The sequence below is a fragment of the Equus caballus genome, chromosome 23, assembly GCF_041296265.1.
Source record: "Equus caballus isolate H_3958 breed thoroughbred chromosome 23, TB-T2T, whole genome shotgun sequence".
Classification (NCBI taxonomy): domain Eukaryota; kingdom Metazoa; phylum Chordata; class Mammalia; order Perissodactyla; family Equidae; genus Equus; species Equus caballus.
Genome location: NC_091706.1, coordinates 46,917,638 through 46,935,956, shown reverse-complemented (window position 1 = coordinate 46,935,956; position 18,319 = coordinate 46,917,638). Strand labels below are relative to the sequence as shown.

General features: G+C 40.5%; 2 long non-coding RNA genes across 3 annotated transcripts in view; both read left to right on the top strand.

The window, feature by feature from the left end:
• Positions 1-17,108, top strand: part of LOC138920420 (uncharacterized) — a 29,696-nt gene extending 12,588 nt beyond the window's left edge. The window contains exons 2-4 of one of the 2 annotated variants that reach the window (XR_011431573.1): positions 9,067-9,193; positions 13,830-13,957; positions 15,842-17,108. This is a non-coding gene — a long non-coding RNA (uncharacterized lncRNA). Of the gene's footprint in view, positions 1-9,066; positions 9,194-13,829; positions 13,981-15,841 lie in introns of those variants that run through there. The other variant, XR_011431572.1, reaches the window with a different exon arrangement.
• The window catches only part of LOC111770175 (uncharacterized), a 354,326-nt gene that overhangs the window by 293,751 nt on the left and 42,256 nt on the right, over positions 1-18,319 (top strand). The window lies entirely within an intron of this gene.

Here is an 18,319-nt window from a genome sequence, read left to right as displayed (position 1 = left end):
GGTTTTGTGGTTGGATTTTTCTGGATTTATACTAATGAAAAAAAATGTGCTTCTGTCCAGAAGATCAATTCCAAAACAAATAAAAACATTGTCACAATAGCCTTAAAGAGATGCCCTTACTTTCAATAAGGGCCTGGGAGGAGGAAAGTCCTTGGAGAATTATCCAGGAGTGGATGACATACAGTTTTGTTTGCTAAACATTCTTGACCTTATGTCCTCTGTCAAAATAGTTTCTTTCAGTGCAGCTGAGAAAGCTGTGATTTTGCGGTCGGGTCAATCTAGTCTGGTCTCCTTCATCATGTGAGGATGGGTGTGGTTTAACCTTCAAGAATAAAAGTAAAAGGTGGCATGTTTTTCCACGTCCTATTCCAGTGACTCAAGTATACTGCATTCTCCTTGCCCCATTTAGAATCTTCCACCAAGAAAGCACATCATCTCACATGATTCAAGCTCAAAGTTTCTGAGTGTGTCTAAGACCCAGAGCATAAAACATTTCTCTGTTCCTGTCCTGTTTTACCCTCCTTTCCTACCCCTGACTTATTAGGTTCCACACTGCCAGGGAGCCCTGTGGTATCAGGCTGAACATTTTGATGTAATCCCACCACTGTTGCTGTAGCTATCTAAGCTTGAGGATTTATTAGTTGTGAACGTTCATTTTTGTTTTTCCTGGTCCAGTGCCAGTAAATAAGTCACCCCAACCATGGCTGAGTGTCATTTGATAGGAAAAGGCTGGGATCACAAGGAAGCCTTCTGTCTTTCAACCATAAAAAAAAAAAAAAAAAGGAAAAAAAACTGCTGAGGTAAGCAGTGTCAAACCCAGCTGCATCAACACGATGGTGGTAAGACAAATGAGAGCTTTCACTGCTGGATATGGGACTAGAGAGCAACTAGCCTGAAAACCTTCGCAAGCCCAGGAAAAGCTGAATTAACGCAAGTAGCCAGGGATTGCTTTTCCAAAGTACTAGCTTCGAGAAGAAAAATTCTCTGTCCGTTTTGATCTTTCTAGCACATAAACACAGCTCATCTGAAAGGTGAATAGAGATGAAAATCTCCTACACGCATAAACACACACACACATACACACACGTGCATACACCTATATACATGCACATACACACATCAGCGTGGTTTAAGCGCCGCCATGAGAACACGGTGAAATTATTCCAGTCTGGGAGTCGGTGACCCACTGGCTGGAGGGTGTGGGGCCAGAAGGGGGGTGCAGGTTTGTGAGGGGCCATTAGGAGAGCCGGGATGGGAGAAGGGGAGGTGGAGAAGGAGGAGGTATGAACTTGGGAGGGGACTGCTCTCTCGCCACAGGCCGCGCCAGCTCCCTGTGACTGTTGCCCAGGCGATGGCTGGGGATCATCAGGAATGCCTGGAGCCGGTATCCTTTTGGACTCATGGATGGAGCAGAAGGGGGTGGATGGCTTTTCTCTTTCTGTTTCTTCCTTTCATATTCAGCAGATTAGAGCGGCGGGTTGCTGTGGCGACGACACGGAGGAGGGCTCCCGCACACCTGCACCACAAACGGAGCCCGCCAACGTGGACTTAGGCTGTCCTGGGGGCAATTTTTTGCTGTGGGAAACACAACAACAACAACAACAAAAAGAATAAGGGGGAGAGAGGGAGGGGAGACGAAGGAGGGGAAGGGAAAAAGGAGAAAAGGAAGAAAATACACCACTAGTTCAAGCAATGGCAGTGTTGCTCTTCAATAAAATGGGATAGGGATCCACAGGACACACAGATGGTACCCCCAGAAACCTGATAGATGTAGCCTCGTGGGGCTGTTTAGGTATGACGGGAAGTAGGGAGACAGACACCCACATCCTGGAGCCACCAAGTGCATACACCATGGAGGAACAAAATTATAAAAACAGAGAGAGCTTTAAAGCTATAACTCTTACTAAGAGTAACAGAGTAGATGGCGAAATGGAAAGTTACTCTGATTATCCAGAACTAAGAGACTTGCCATTTCTGCAGGCCGACTTTCTAATGGAAAGGAGTGCATTATAATGTGGAAAAAATAACATTATGTGCTTTCTTTTTAAGCTTAGGCAGAGGGAGAGAGAGAAGGAGGAGAGAAGGGGGAGGGGGCAGGAAAACTGATGAGCTCCTAAAGCAGAGTTTAGTCCTTTGGAATGTTCTGGCAAGGCTCCAGGTTCTGCTAATGAAGAAGTCAGCTCCACGCAGCGGCCCGGTCTCACCTCTCAGACACCCCCGCTCTGCCTCCAGTCTGCCCCTTCCTGGGTCTGCCTCCTCCTCTTGCCGTCTTGTGATTGCCTTCTGCATTATTGTCTCTGTTTCCATTAACAAAACATCACAACGCATTAGCCTGTCCAAAGCACTTTACAATGACAATATTTACAGAAGGTTAAATAAAATATGTATGGAGAGATTGATAGTGAATATGCAATAGACCTTTTGAACTTAGAGCATGCTGGGTTTGTTTGTTTTTTAAGCTAGATTCTCCAGGCTGCTTCAGCTGTTTGAACATCTCTCAAACAGTCCACTTAAAGGGAAAGATGACTAGAGAGAAATATTCTTTTACATTTTTTTTTCTCTTTTCCAAGCAATGTGATTAGCAGGCAGTGGGCCTTACGTCTCCCATGTTCCGTATGGCTGAAACCAAGAGCATTTCCTTGGGGTAACTGTTACAACAGACTGACGTGAGACGGTCGACTGTCCCGTCAGCAGGGATGCAAACAACACTGCACTATTGTTCATGAAATCTTTACATATCCTCATATTGACTCTAGCTGAGTGAATTTGGTAAGATGATCTGATCTTGGAGTTTAGCTTCTTTTCATAGAAGTATATATTTGTCTCCTCCTTTAATAGACAGTCTATAAAATATTTTCACAAGAAAGATAGCTATACACTAGATCAGGAGTTGGCAAATTTTTTCTGTAAAGGACTAAATATTTTAAGCTTTATGATCCATACAGTCTCTGAAGCAACAACTTAACTCTGCTATTGTTATCAACAACTTAACTCTATTGTTATCAACAACTTAACTGCTGCTGTTATCAACAACTCAACTCTGCTACTATAGCATGAAAACAGCTACAGACAACATGTAAATGAACAGCATGGCTATGTTCCAATAAAACTTTATTTACAAAAACAGACAGCAGGCCCAAGTAGTCTGTGTGCCGTAGTTTGCCAGCCCCGGGCCCCAGATCTGTCCTTTTCTAGGTATAGCATACTGCATACATTAGAATGTTCCCTAACTCTCTCAGAAAACTTCACTATCCAATGCCATTCTTTTCAGTTCCTAATCTTACACGATATCCAGTAACCAAGAACAAATAAGCAACCAACTAGTTCAACTGAAGAAAGTGTCCAACTGGCTCATGTGACTGGAATTTCTCAAATCTGTTAAAAAAAATCATGTAAGAACACTGAATGTAAAAGGAAAGTCCATATTTCATCTGTTGCTGTATATGTTTTCTAGTCTTGTAATGCCTGATCCACTGGCAAATAAATGGTGGAGCAGATTACCTTTAAAAAGAGTAGAATTTGTGCTTCTTGATGGTCATGGGTTTCAAAGGCCTATTTGGTGCCCAATTTTCTACAGAGTCTTATGCCAAAATTCCTTTTATCACAGGGAGGCAAGCAGTGCATTTAAACATATTTTGTCAACTGGGCACCATATGTAGGAGTGACAGCCAGAATTCTCTGCCAGTCCTCTTTCGAAGGGGAGGATGGGTTTCCCAAGTTCAAGCATTGCATTTTGCAGTGTGACTCATGCTAGAGAAGTCAGCAGGTAAGGGATGGACCAAACAATTCCAAGTTTCATTCTGAAAAAGATGTCTTTCCTAAATATAGATTCTTATTGTTACTGTCTCTGAAATTTATTCTTTATTTTTAGGAGTTGTATATTTTATTCTTGCTGTAACTTTGTACACAAACAGCAGAAGGAAGTGGGGACATATGTTCACCTCATTCCAGTGTATGAATTCCAATGTGGATTATAATGTTGAGGCCCCATATGTGGTCCTATTCATGACTGAAGAGCTCATTCTTTGGGAATTACATTGATGTCTGACTATAGAGTTCTGAAAATGTGCCCTGGTGGGAACCTAGAGAGAGGTTACCCTTGTCCATAAGAGGTAGAATTTGTCCACCTCTTTCCCATTGTCTATCAGTGGGCAATAAATGAGGTTTGGGAAGACTGAATCCCAAGCGGAGTAGTCATGTTCCAGGGCATTCCCACAAAACGTGGGGGCAAGAAGCAACAAGAATGGATTGGAAGAACAGATTTGAATTTCTTGAGGAGCATCCCAGAAATACCTGGGGTAAGAAATTTGAGGAAAAGCTATGCTTGTTTTGGTCTAGCCGGTTTGGGATTCAGATTATTGTGATTCTGCCCAACCTGGTAAAGCCAGGGACATTGAGTTGTCTACCTATTATGGTCCTTCATTAAGATGGACCAGCTTAAATGTATTTCCTTGTTGCTGAAGAAAGATCTGGGACTACTTCATTGGGAAATCAATGTAGACAACTTTGCCATTCAAATAGTGAGACATGAAGATGAAGACTATATAGGAAAAAGGATGGGGTTCCATTTTCTAAAAGTAGTCAGTGTACAAAAACGTACAGAATGGGAGCTTCCCCTCCCTCCCACTGACAGATTGTATAGCAGTGGAAAGATACAGAAGATCAGTCTTACTCTTCTGTTCAGTCAGTAATAAATGCAAAGTTAAACTAAGTTAACTAGAATATTATGCATAAAAAACAGAAATGACATTATGCTCTCGTTCTTTACTTGTGATTAATAGAAAATAAAATAATTTGGGATTAAGATTAGACCTGGATATTACTTCTCATTTCATATTAAAATGATGAGGAGTTTTCACAGAAGAAATACGATCCATTCCAAGAAGGTATTTTCCAGATGAACTTAATAATATAATGGGAAAGTCTTTACAGAAACTTTTGGTGTCATTGATAAAGTCGAATATGCATAGAATCTTACTCGTGGAAATATTTTAGGCCTTCGAGAGACTTGGCATTCCCTTTGAAGAGTTAAGACTGATTTGAGAAGTGACCATCATGGTGCAATTTTAGTGTTTTGCTGGGAAAATTTTAAATTGCGTGAAGAGAGAGGATTGCATCTAAATGTTATAATTTGTAAAAATGGATTATAAGAGAAAACACAGTATTATGGTGTTAGTGTTTCATTCTCTGTGTTCTGCCTGGTTAACTTTGGGGCAGATACCTGGTGAATCAGTGCCCGATAGGAGGCACTGTTTTGGGCAAGTCCATGTTGGTTGCAATACACAGATCATCTTCCATCTGCTTCTGCCACACAGTGGGACTTGACTGCTGCTGTGGGTCGGGATTATAACTGCCTCTAATTGCTATTCCCACCCATTGTAGAGAAGAAAGAAGTGTTTCTTCCTTTTTGACAAAAGCAGAACAGATGACAAATAATATGCCAAAAGAAAAACCTCATCCCTCTCAGTCCTAATACCAAATAGTCAAACCAGTTGCAAGGGGGTGAATTCAGAAATAAGAAATGACTTTTGGTAACCGAAGTTTGATTCTTCAACTTTCGGGCTAACATCGAATTCAGAGTGATGTCTAATGGAGAATATATTGCAGGGGAGAAGTAAAGATGGAAGTGAAGGAAACCACACTTACTGTTTACCAACTGCCTGCCAGGCCCAGTCAGGAATATCTCTACTGCCTCCAGTGACCCTATTAAATAGGTGAGACCACTCCATTTACAGACACGGGAACTGAGGCTTGGAGGCTTACAAAACTCGCCCCAAACTATTGTTGGCAAACAGAGGTTCAAGGAAAATTTGTGAATTGGAGGTCTTTTGGACAGTCTGTCAACAAGAGTAATGGTTTCTTAGCTTAAGCAAATTTTGTAGGAATGTAACTATTTGCAGAGGAATTTTAAAAACATCATCTCTGACAGCCATCCAGAGCTAGCATAAGAGACAAAGAAGTCTCAGTTTCATAATCACGGGGTTATAACTGACAACAATGAAATGTAAATATGTTCCTGGTTCATTAATTTGCTAATAATTGTTACTGTATTAATGACCCTCGTCCAAGCTCACCATTTGCTGAGACACAGTGACGTACGTAAATAGTGACAGACATTAAAAAATTCCATTGTTTTCCAGAGTGAATTCAAGATGAAGGAGAAGACTCTTTTGGAATTAAGTAAAGTATACAAAATAATATGAGGTGCATATTACAAGTGCCCTACAAGGGAATAAGAATTAAGTGTGGTTCTATTAAAAATAATGACACTGAATTTAAATTATTACAATTTCTGTTAAGAAAAAAAAAAGAAATGACTCAATGGGTCATACAGGAGCCACTGAAAAAAGTTCGTTTTCCTTAGTAAGGTGTAAAAACTGGGCATTGAAAGGATATTATCAACGGTCCTTTAAAACCTCAGTAAAAGGAGCAATAAATTTTTCTTGAAATATACAGTATGCAAAAATATGAAGTTAAAAGTTCTGGAGCCTCTGTTGATTTCTTTAAGGGGGGAAAAAAAACAGCCAAGGGAAATTCAAACTGCCTGGTCCTTGGGATTCTGACCACGTGCTAAGTGAAATTTCCAGGGACCAGGCGGTGTCTGCAGCACAGGCCGCAATGTTGTCAAATTCCAGGTATAGCCTTGGTGAGCCTGTGCATCAGAGGCTACAGGTTCCCAGTCTCGAGTAAAGTTCCTGAATATTCCTCTCTGTGGTGGTAAAGTCAGGGAAATAGGGCAGATTGATGAAAAGTCTAATTGCTGGAAATATTTCCCTCACCTTCTGCCTTCAGGTCATGTGTCCCTGCATTTTCCTTCTGAAATTCAATGTGAATTCCCAGACATGTATGGAGCACCTTGTCAGGTTTGGTAAAAAGCACTCGAGAAATAGGGTGTAGTCTCTGCTCCCAGGGATCTCAAATAGCCTGCAAGGGGGCAAGCAGCAGGCCTGCCTCTAGAAATTTGCAAACCCAAGGCAAAACCACAACCCATATGTCTGAATGTTTCAAATATATAAGTCAAACACATAACTTTTAAAGTAAATATGTTTTATTGTCCAGTCTTGAAAAAAAAAATCTTTCTAATGATCTGAGAGACCACGTTCACATTTACAAGTTTTAGCTTGCTTGGAGTTCTAAAAGAACATGGTGGCATTCAGTGAGTGGTACCTGGAGCCCCATCCCAGGGCTTCTTCCTGCCCCATAAGGGACCTTGTGCACCAGTGGACAATCTAGCCTGTGCTCACAAGCTCTGTCCACCGCTCTTCTCCATATACACACTTCAGCCAGCTGCTCCTTGACCTCCCTCAGGCATAAGGTCAAGTACTGGTGGTACATTCCATCCTCCTGAGAGAAGGATCTGAAGAAGAGGTTAGCACAGGCCTGGAAGTGGGTTCACAGGACTTTGGGGAGGATATTCCGGAGTCTTGGGTCTAGAAGGAGAGGCATAGCATACAGGTGAGAACAAACAGTGGACGCTCAAATGCCCTGCCTTGGGGAGGGGCATGGCCTGAGAAAGGCAGAGTTGGGCACTCCCAACATGGGACCCAGAACAGAGGCCGTACTTGCCGGGATCTGAGGATGGTATTGACAATCCAGGTGTTGAAACTGGGCTAATATAATATAGTTCCTCGCAAGAAGTATCAAAAGAACCCATTTCAGGTTCTGGATTGGTATTCTTCAACTATCGTGAAGAAAATGAAAAAGATTATTTTAGGCATTGCCTGTTGCTTATGTTCTTTAACAGAGCAAAAACCATGAAAAAGGCTTCACGTAAGTGGACCAACCTTCATACCTGACTTTATAGAGATTTGTAGCCACTGACTTATCTGTTAACTCAGTTTTTGATAACTAAGTGTAACAATCACAATCGTCATGTTATGTTTTCTTTAAACTGGAAATTTCAGAATTTCAATTCATGTTTTGAAACATCTTCATCTGTGAGCCATTCTACATTTTTTTCATAATAACTGGTGTGGAAATTTCTTCAAAGGTTTTCTTTCTGGATTTATTTCACTGTGCTTTCCCCTTTCTGTTTATCGTGACTGTTAATCATTTATTACTTCCTTCTTTACCTAGCCAAAGCTTTGATCATAGTCCTTATTTTGTCTTTCAGGTACATTTAGTCCCCAAATGACACAATCAGCTCTATTGCCCTCATTTTGAATTCTCTCTCCTTTCTCTGCATTTTTCTGAAAATTTAGTCTTAGTTCCCAACACTGACTTTTCTTGTCCCATTTCCAAACTGTATGGTATATCTTTTTCTGCAACATCACATTATAAATCAACCAAAGATTAACTTCACTTTATTTTTCCTTTTTCCAGATATAACTTTTTGTATTAATAGTATTTAAAGCTCTCTCCCTACAAATATATTCCTCTGTAACTTGGAACATGTTATTCAAAATTTTAAAAAGGTTCTTCCAAGTCATTTACTATTTTTCAATGCCGGCTCTATATCTATGCTTTCTAAAAATAAATCTTCTGCAAATTTCATTAATTCTTTGTTTGGCATATTCATGCTCCTTACTAAGTGCATTAAAGTGGAAAGGGGATCATGCGTTTTGCCAATGATTTTCAACACAACATTGGATAAGACCAGTATTGCTAATTATAATCTAGTCTTGTTAAATTTGAGCCTACCCAGTTCCTAAGTTACTCCCTGGTGTAGTGTATCATGAACTCAAGAAAGAGACATTACTGTTGTTCAACACTTAGTATATAGTTAGTATATGGGATTTGGGTCTTTATTTGGTTTGGAAAAGTAAATTCAGTGAAATAAGGCACAAAGTTCAGATTGAACGTTGGCCCTAAAGTAAAGTGGAGAGGAGGCAGCCCACGAAGTTTTAGCTAAATGTGGCTGCTGGCTACTCTCCGCCTTCCTTAGTGGGTGTCAGAGAAAGATTGCTGGACTGAGAGCTCAGTTCAAGGTTCACTTCTGACCCTTGGATTTGGACAAATTATCTAGCCTCTTCAGGCCTAAATATTGATGGTTTATAAAAATAGAACATAAGATTATCTTTAAGATCCCTTTCACTTTCCTAATCGATTTCTCAATTGTTTTACCAGGTCTGAAATTTTCCCCATTAGTTACTAATGAGTCACTGGTAGGCTGGACCACAAAGGTTGGAGTGTTATCTCTACACTTCCATAATCAAGATGCACAGAAGGCTTCCACAGAGGTGTGTACTTCCAGGTTAGTGACTTGAATCACTGGAAGCTGAGAGCAGCTATGAGAACCAGCAACTTGAGAGTGTTAAGTCAGGGATGATGGGCGAGAGGAGTGAAGAGGAGAGCATCAGAGGGAAAATGAGGAGCCGCCAAGGACATCTTGGCTAGGGACCTTTCGGATGAAAGTGATCTGCTAATCAACACGCTATGAGGTTGCTAAGTTAATGAGGACCAAGATAATCAATAGCCTCTGTAATAATGTTATGCCTTTCTTACATCTCTCAATGTGATAGAGAATTGAATTAAAAAGTGCTAGATATACAGTAATTTTCTCTTAAATCTGCTTTGCTTAGTATAATAAAAGCTCTCTGTATCTAATTCAATACTGCCTAACTAAGATACCCAAAATGCTTTTGCGCACACTGTCCATCTACAGAAGACTGTATCCCTCATTAATGTCGAACTCCAACGCTAACTTCTTCAAGTCATCTCTCAAATGCCACCAGGCAGCGCTAACCTCCTTTTCCTCCACATGCTGACAGCACATGAGCACCATTTCTTTCAGAGTTTTCTTTCATTCCACTCCACATTAGTGGGAGCTGGTCGGATTATCTGTCTCTCTCCCTCCTTTCCCTCCCCTTGCCTGCAGCCTGTGTGAACACCTTGAGAAGGGCGGCAGTCCCTCCTTCTCCTTCCCAGTCTTTCCAATCAATGCTCTGCTCCCTTCCGGGGCCTTTCCATATGATTCTCTGGAGCCTGTAGGAAACCAAAACCTGAACATGAATTGTGTCTTTTCGTCTACATTCTTGCTCCTATTACAACCCACGTTCTCCTTCAGGCAATGTAAATAGCTCTGACTAATTAAAGAAAGGTTGGGAAGTGAGGGAAAGTGAGAAAGTACAAAGATGAATATTTCTCCCTCTTATGTTGCTACATTTCAGTGACAAACTTGGGCTCCTAGTCCCTTATTATAATTATTGTTTTTGTTTTTGGTTTTTTTTGTAGTTTCGGTGGGCAATATCTTAACCAGGGATCTGCATCAAAATCATGAAATAGATTTTTAAAATCTATCTACCTGGACCCAGTGCTGGTGATCCTGGTTCAGTAGATCAGGGCTAGTCCTGGTGTCTAAATAAAGAAGGCCCCCGTGGATCTGGGCACAGCACAACCTTAGTTGGGAACCTCTTCTCACTTAAAGCTCAGGGCTCTAGAGCCACAATCTTGACTGTGACCTTGGACAAGTTATTTAACTTCTCTGAAGATTTTATATATAACATTTTACATTCAAAATTTTAAAGTATATATATATAGCATTTTATATTTAAAAAAATTGTGCTAGATTTTTCATCTGTGATTAGAATGGATGGAAATACCAGTTTGTTTCAGAGAACATACTCCATTTTACGTTTAAAGTAAATATCTGAAAACAAGTGCTAAATTTTTTGCAGTTTTATTGAGATACAATTGACATACAGCTAGATTATATTTATAACCCAAATTTTGATTTGGTCTGATATATAGCACTACTAATCAGTTTGGGATTTAACAAAGTAATGTAGTTTGTTCAGGTTCGACTCCCGAAAACCACTGTTTTACACCTATCTACCTAGAATTGAGCCCCCAGCACTGATGTATTTGGTGATCAGTTACTCTTTTTCCCTGGAAGATTGTTTGTAGGAGTTCTCATTCTGTAATATTTGTCCTTTGAAGGAATGTATACAGGTTGATGTCTATAAGATTGAAAATTTCTCTTTCTGAATTCGCTTCCATTTATTTTCCCAAATGTTTCACACTTCCCAAGAACACTCTTTTCAGTATGTGTGTATGGTGTGTGTAGCGAGAGATTTCTTCTGGAAATTGTGTTAATGGTCAATTTCTTGTTCCTGATTTGAACATTTTTTTTTTGTTTTTTGGTTTTTTTGGTGAGGAAGATTGGCCCTGAGCTAACATCTGTTGCCAGTCTTCCTCTTTTTGCTGAGGAAGATTGGCCATGAGCTAATATCTGTGGCCATCTTGCTCCATTTTGTATGTGGGGTGCTGCCACAGTGTGGCTTGATTAGCGGTACATAGGTCTGTGCCTGGGATCCGAACTTGTGAACCCTGGGCCACCGAAGTGGAGTGTGTGACCTTAACCACTAGTCCAGCGGGCTAGCCCCTGAACGTGTTATTTTTTAAAATTATTTTTCCATACGTTTATAAGCTTTCCTCCTCTGACCTAGAGTGTTCCCGCCTGATGTTATTTCTAAGCTCTTTCCATTCTTCAGGTTCTAATTTTTATAAAATCTTCCCTGATCCCTCCAGCCATGTCTTTCTTTCCTTTTGTCTGTGAGTTATTGTCTATACTGTGCACTGAACACTCACCATGTGCTGTGTCATATTTTAATATGTTGTTTTATTGTTTTAGGAGTGTATTTTGTCTCCTTAATTCTCTTAAGCCTCACACAAATAGAGTCTCTATGGAATATTTCTGGGCTTCCTCCTCAGTGCCAAGCAGTACCTTGCAAATAGCCTGTGCTATTATCCTCTGCAGAATGCAGATGGAGGAGTATTACTCTTAGATATAGTAAATAATTATGCCTGCTAATATTAAAGGAAATATAGCAGAGCATTATTTATTTAAGTAGAAACAAAGAAGTCCTTCCTACTGACTCTCTTGGCCTAACAACCTACTACCAGTGCAAAGTACCTCCCAAGCTTGGTCACTGGAAAAATCCGGGTATCTACCCTTGACATTAGGATTAACTTGGCTTATCTCAGTTATTTAGAAATAAGAGAACCAGCTTGCATATTCTTTCCTTTCCTGTAAAAAGATGACTTTCAAGTCTAGTTCCCTGCATGCTATTTCAATTGGAGTTCAAAAATATTTACTGGCCTTCCTAGATGCCAAACACCTAAAGGTTTGTTTTGTGCTAGTTCTGTCGCTACTCTCTCTATCCAAAGTTGAGGCTTCCCCGTGTGTTCCTAGAAGTGTATTTCTTATCTACTTCCTTTCCCAAGGCCTCTGGCAGCTTTACACAGTGCCTAGAGCTTCTCATGCAGTTCCTGATATTGTTCCATGTTCCTTTTCAGAAGGCAGGGGAAAGGAAGGGATCTGTCTGTTATTAACAGTCCATAGTAGCGGGGAGCGGGCACAATGACTCACTAACAAGTGAGAGTCTTTCTCACTGAAATGCCGTTCAGGCCTTATAAAGACAAAGACATTGCTCTCCTTGGCATTGTGATCTTAGCACCTATCATTTTGCATGCCACATAGTTGGCAACTGGTAAGTACTTGTGGAATAAACACAGGAGATCAGATGCTATCTCTTCCAAGAAGCCTTCCTTGGTCTACTGAGTAGGATTGATTGCTTCCTCCTCTGTGCCCCACTATGCCATGCACCCTCCTTCTGTTATTGAATTTATCTTCATGAGTGGCACTGGTTTGTATACTGTAGATTTGTCTTTCTCAGTGACTCCTTGAGAGCAAGGCCTGTCTTACAAATTTTAGTATCTCCAGTATCAAGTAAGCACAATGCTTAAAGAAACAGCTCTATGAAACTGCGGCATATCTTCTCTAAAGGTATCATTAGTAACATTATTCATTATATTTCACAGTATTTTTAGAAGATTTCTCCAGAAATTTCTCTCTGTAATTATAACCAGAATACAAGTGCTTCTCTTAGATGATATTTTTGTTTTCATTCTGTGAACACTATATTTTGCGTCTTTCCAGTTCTATTTGGAGCCATACATAGTAAGAACTCATGGCAACTGCTTTTGTATTAGCCTTACTCTTGGTTCTAATTTAGGTACCTACCATTAGTTTTCCTTTGGATTTTCCTACTTGTGACATATGCTACTTTATTGTATTTATCCATCATATAAACTTCCTTAAATCTTTCTTGTGGAATAAGATAGAGTAAATGTAAACATCTATAAAATAAGTGTAAATTAAATTTACTCATTCACTCAACAAAATTGAGCTAGGAACCATTGATAAATCAGAACTAAGTAGAATACACTGCCCTAAATTCCTTTGACTTGAAGAAGTTAAATCAATCCAACTTGGGATAGACTGAATATAAGAGTGAGGGCTTGGGAGGTGTCAAAGCTCATGCAACTGTTTGGATGGTGCCATTCTCTGAACTACAGAAGAGAGGAGGAAGGCCAGATTGGAGAAGGCACTGACAAAACAATTGTAATGTAAATAATAATTATTACAACTAACAGCCGTATAGTCTTGTGCGGTTCACAAAGCATTCTAACACAAATAATAGTTAAAATAATGAGCATTTGCATAGTGATCTAAAGTTTATAAAGATTATTTAATTTGTTTCTTATAAGCCTGTGAGGTCGCAAAAGCCAATATAACGTCATTCCCATTTTGCAGATGAGGAAGCCGAGTTTCAGAGGGGCTACAGGACTTAGAAGGAATTGTTGGGAGGACGTCTTATGTTTGGGAGTTCTGATTTGATGTCCGACAGTCTACCCCTCATTATTCTGCTTCATCTAGGATGGGAAGCACATAATAGCTAGAATGAGAAACACAGGGGTGATATAGCTCTCTAGCTTTGTGAAAGAAGAAAACAATTGCTAAGGTAACCATTATTACTTCCCCATTACTTTCAATTTTATTACCCAATGGCTGTTTCCTGTGACCTGCTTCCCACCGTGACCTGCAGCTCCAGCGACCTGGGTTTGTTGAGTGCAACTGTCCCTCAGCCTTCTGGGTCGGAGCTCCAGTCAGTAGAAGAATGACACACCTGAACATTTAACTGGGTCTTGAAGTCTAACAGCATCTTAAACAGAGGTATTAAAATGACATTTCTGACACAATTTGCCTGTTTTTGAATAAAGTATGAGCATGTGATATATATTAAATATTAGTTGGTTGATTACCATCTAGGTTTCATAGGGAATACTAGTTGATGACCAAGCCTTGGAAATATTGTCAGACTTCTGCTTAGAGATGTTTGTGCACACCGTGAGCAAATTAGAACTTTTAGCATGCGTGTGTTTGAATACCAAAGGATAACTTTCCAGTTTGATCTTGTGGACCCTTATAGTGGATAGCCAGAAAAGAAGAACTGAACTCAAGAGAAAGAGAGGGTTGGGTAGATGGGACATGATTATACCTTGAGTATATGGCCTATTCCTGGGAAGGACATTTCCTGATTTCTCTGTCTTATCCACATTGCTGGACCAAATGCTGCGTGTGAACCCTGAGAGGCCTAACTGGTCATTTATCAAAAACCCTCTGGACACACACCTTCTGATAGATGATCATAATTATTGTAAGATGGCACCACAATCAAAGTGTTGCTGCAATGCTTTCTATGGCCTCTGTCTAGTAAGATAGGTTTTGGACTCCAGATTTGAGAAATAGGTGATTAAGAAATATTTGCAAGCTAATTCTTGACTGTGAATCAAAACACCATGGAGGCATCAGATAAAATATGATGCAGACTTGGTTTTCAGACAGATTTTCGGGAAATCTGTGACCTCTACCAATCTTAAAAAAAATTACCATACATTTCTGAATGCTTGGGCCAGGCTCTCTTAGTCAGTTCTCTATTTTTCTTACCACCCAGAGACTGAAGCATTTGGCATACGTGGGATCCTAGTAGTTCAGAGCTGGAAGGGAAGCTCTCCCACCCTGGGTTTATCTGTAGGCTGGATAAAGGTTTGGGATTTAGCAATAGGCTTTGCTAGCTCAGCTTGTGAAAATCACATTCTTTATCAACTCCCCAGATGGTTTAGATCATTAAAAACACAACAAAACAAAACAAAAGCCCTTCAGAGTGTACACTGTGAAGATATTCTCTAATTTCCAAGAAAAATAAATATATGTCGAATTTCTCACAGATTTCTCACACTTTCTCAGTGTACAGCCTGAATTGCTGTGCTGAATGGAGAACTTAAAGCCATGGTTTTTGAGACAGCAAAGCCTTGTGCTGCATACTTAACTTCCAACTGCCCCTTTGCCTTTCCAGCTTGCCCATCAGCCCCCAGCTCTAAGTCAGTATTTATCTATTGGAGCTTAGCTTAAACTGAAAAGTGGATGTCTTTATTCAGTGAATTTGGGGCAACTGGCTCTCAATAAGCAACAAAAACAAAAAGGCTGTTTCAAGTCAAAGAGACCTCAAGAAACTATCCCACCATCTGCTGAGGAGAGAGAAACGGGCCTGTGGGCCAATAGCTCGGGAGTGAATAGAAGAAATAGTATTGTCATCTAAATTTTCTGCAACACTCTTTGGATCAAAATATTATAATCGCAGCAAATAGATGCAGCAAATAGATGTGGCCACACTTAATGGATACTCAAAGGGCCAGTCCGCTGCTTGGCTTGGATCATTGACTGTCATTTGGAAGTAAAACTGGGGGGCTAAGGGGATTGGGTTGCAGGGAGAAAGGAAGACCTTCCGTTAAGCTGGCATGCACCAGTGGATAAATGGCTGGCATTTGCAGAGCTGCATTGCAGGGGCGCTTTTAGCAGTTTGCCACTGCCAGCTGATGTCTCTGTGAACATCAGTGCCAAGAAGCCAAAAATGAAAGCAGGTGCAGGGGCAGAGGAACTGAATGTTGGGGCGCGAGGGAGGGGGGTATTCAGCAACAGAACTTCTGTTGTTAAAAATTGGTTGCCTTCATTAAAACCTAAACAATGCTTCACTTTAACTCTGCATAACATTTTTAGCCCGCTGGAGTCCTGCGCACACACTTAAGGCAGCCTCTTACATTTATGCACCGGACTAAGAGACTCTGTGTTTTGTTTGTCTCTCGCCAAAGCTGCGGATTGTCTGCGAGAGTGCTGAACTCTGATTAGAGCACTTTCCTTCCGAAGCCAGGAGCATCTGCTTCTCAAAGTGCCCCTCTTCTCCCCTCCCTTCAGAGTGCCCCCTCTTCAGAAAGTCCCACTTCTGCACAACCAGGGCCTGGGAACAGAGAGGATTCCTGAACTCGGCATGTCTTCGCAGAGCCCTGTCACCAGATGAGCTCTCTGAAATGCTGCTTTCCGATGAGAAAACAGACGGGACTCACGGCCGCCTGCAATTTACATTTCCCTCAAAAGCGCTATGTTCCGGCAACATTGTTCCCCAAGCCCACCACAAGTGACAGCAGGAAAAAAACAATAGGGGTAAGCAAAAACAAATAAATAAATAAAGGTAAAGGTTCAGGGCCAACAGCAGAAAAGAACTAAGGCTTGTCCCAGGGCACACTCAAAATGGAGAATAAAACAGAAAGACGTCTGCCCCCTCTGCTGCCCTGTGGGCTGAGCTGTTCCCAGCATGGACTTCGTCAGCGATTGTCCTCCTACGCGGCAGAACGGGAAAGTCATCTTTCAAGGAGATAGGACAAAAAGACAGATCACATGCAGCCTTCTCACAACGGTGACAGAGAGCAAACCCTGACAAGAGGAAACTGCAGGCAATCTGTGCTTGGTTGAAAATACACTTTGTTTCTTTCTAATGGACATTAGTGCAACGAGGGAAATATAAAGTATGTTTGTTTTTACAGGCTTTTAGAAAAAATAGGAATAGCAAAGTTCATCGACAAGCCAGATGCTCTGCATGAAATAGAAAGAGCTCGGTCTATTAAAACTATGATGCCACCACTTTGGGGTCAAGAATTTGAACTATAATTTGAGATGAATAAGTATGGTAACACTTGGGGAATGGTGCTGGGAATTCGGTTTGTCCCATGACCTCACACTTGGGGAGAGTTTGGATTGCTTCTTCTACCGAGCGCTCGTGTCTTGTCCACAGTAGGTTTGTTATGAAAACCCAGAAGAAAGTTTAACAACTTAAACCAGAAACATAAGCGGGGTCACATGCCAAAAGAGTCAATGGATGAAAGGAGCTTAGTTCATAAAGCGAGTAGAGTCTGGGTTTTAGAAGGAATGAAATGTTGAGTTGAGACACCAAGAGACGGCAAAGCTAAGTCTGAGAGACGTGAAACGCTCCAATAGGAAAAAAAACAAAAAACAAAAAATTGGCCGAGGCTAGGAAGAGAGGAAAAGGCATTCCAAAAAAAGAAACAGATAGCTAATAACAGAAAACAAGCTTCAAGCACGGGACTAAAAAAGCAACGTTTGAAAGAAAAAGCATGTTCAGCTACAAAATATGCAGATGAAAAAAATATATTCTCAATATTGTTGAGGATTTGAGTGAAATGAGCTTAGATCTTGATGGGAAATAGAAAAACACGTATATCAAAAACTTTAAACTTTTTCACTTATAGGAACTTATCTTGCTCAAATATTGAGAGATGTAGTATATTTATGTAAAAAGGAGTTCATTGTGGTAATGTTTAAATATTTAAAAAATAGGAAAGTGCTAATTATAAAAATATAAAGGATTGGCTAAGAAAATTATAGTATAAACATAAATCATGTTTTAGAAAAATATTTTCTGCCGTGGGAAACTTCTTGCTGTATGTTTGCTTAGTGGGGGGAAAAATGTTGTAAAATAGTATATACAGTATGATCTAAATTATGTGTGAAGCATCCACTCCAACATGTTAACAGTAGTTATGCTGAGTTCCAGGATTATAGGTGAAAATTGATATATTTTGAACTTTTTATTGAAGAGTGTTCTATATATAGAAAAGTGTGCAAAGAAGAAGGCAGCTTAATGAATTTTAAGAAACTGAAGACATCATGTACCCAGTACCCATGTCAAGAAACAGAACATAGTGATGGAACGTAGTCCCTGGAACATCCCTCCTGCCCCTTCGAGTTCTCTGCCTCTCCCAGAAGGGTAAACTCTATCCCCATCTGTAACACCATGAAGGAGTGCTGCCTCTTGTGTACTTTAAAGAAAGGAAGCGCGCAGTATGTGATCTTTTGTGCTGGCTTCTTTTATTCAACATTGAAAATACATTGTTCTAAGCCAGGAGGAACTAACAGGAACTTAAGACCATTCACGCAGAGCAGGTGGTTGTATCAGGGCTTCTTTTGACAACTCCGGGCCCCATTCCTGTCCACCTCTCCAGTGAGTGCTCTGAATCCAGTATTGACCTAAACCTCTTGAGCTCTCTCAGTTACAAATGTTCTTTCCTTTTCCGAACTCTTATACCATGTGTATCTTCCATTAGGAGATTAACCAGTACTTTATTAGTTACTGTTGCATCAAACTTTTAATCATCGCTTCCATGTTTAATTTGTCATGTCTTG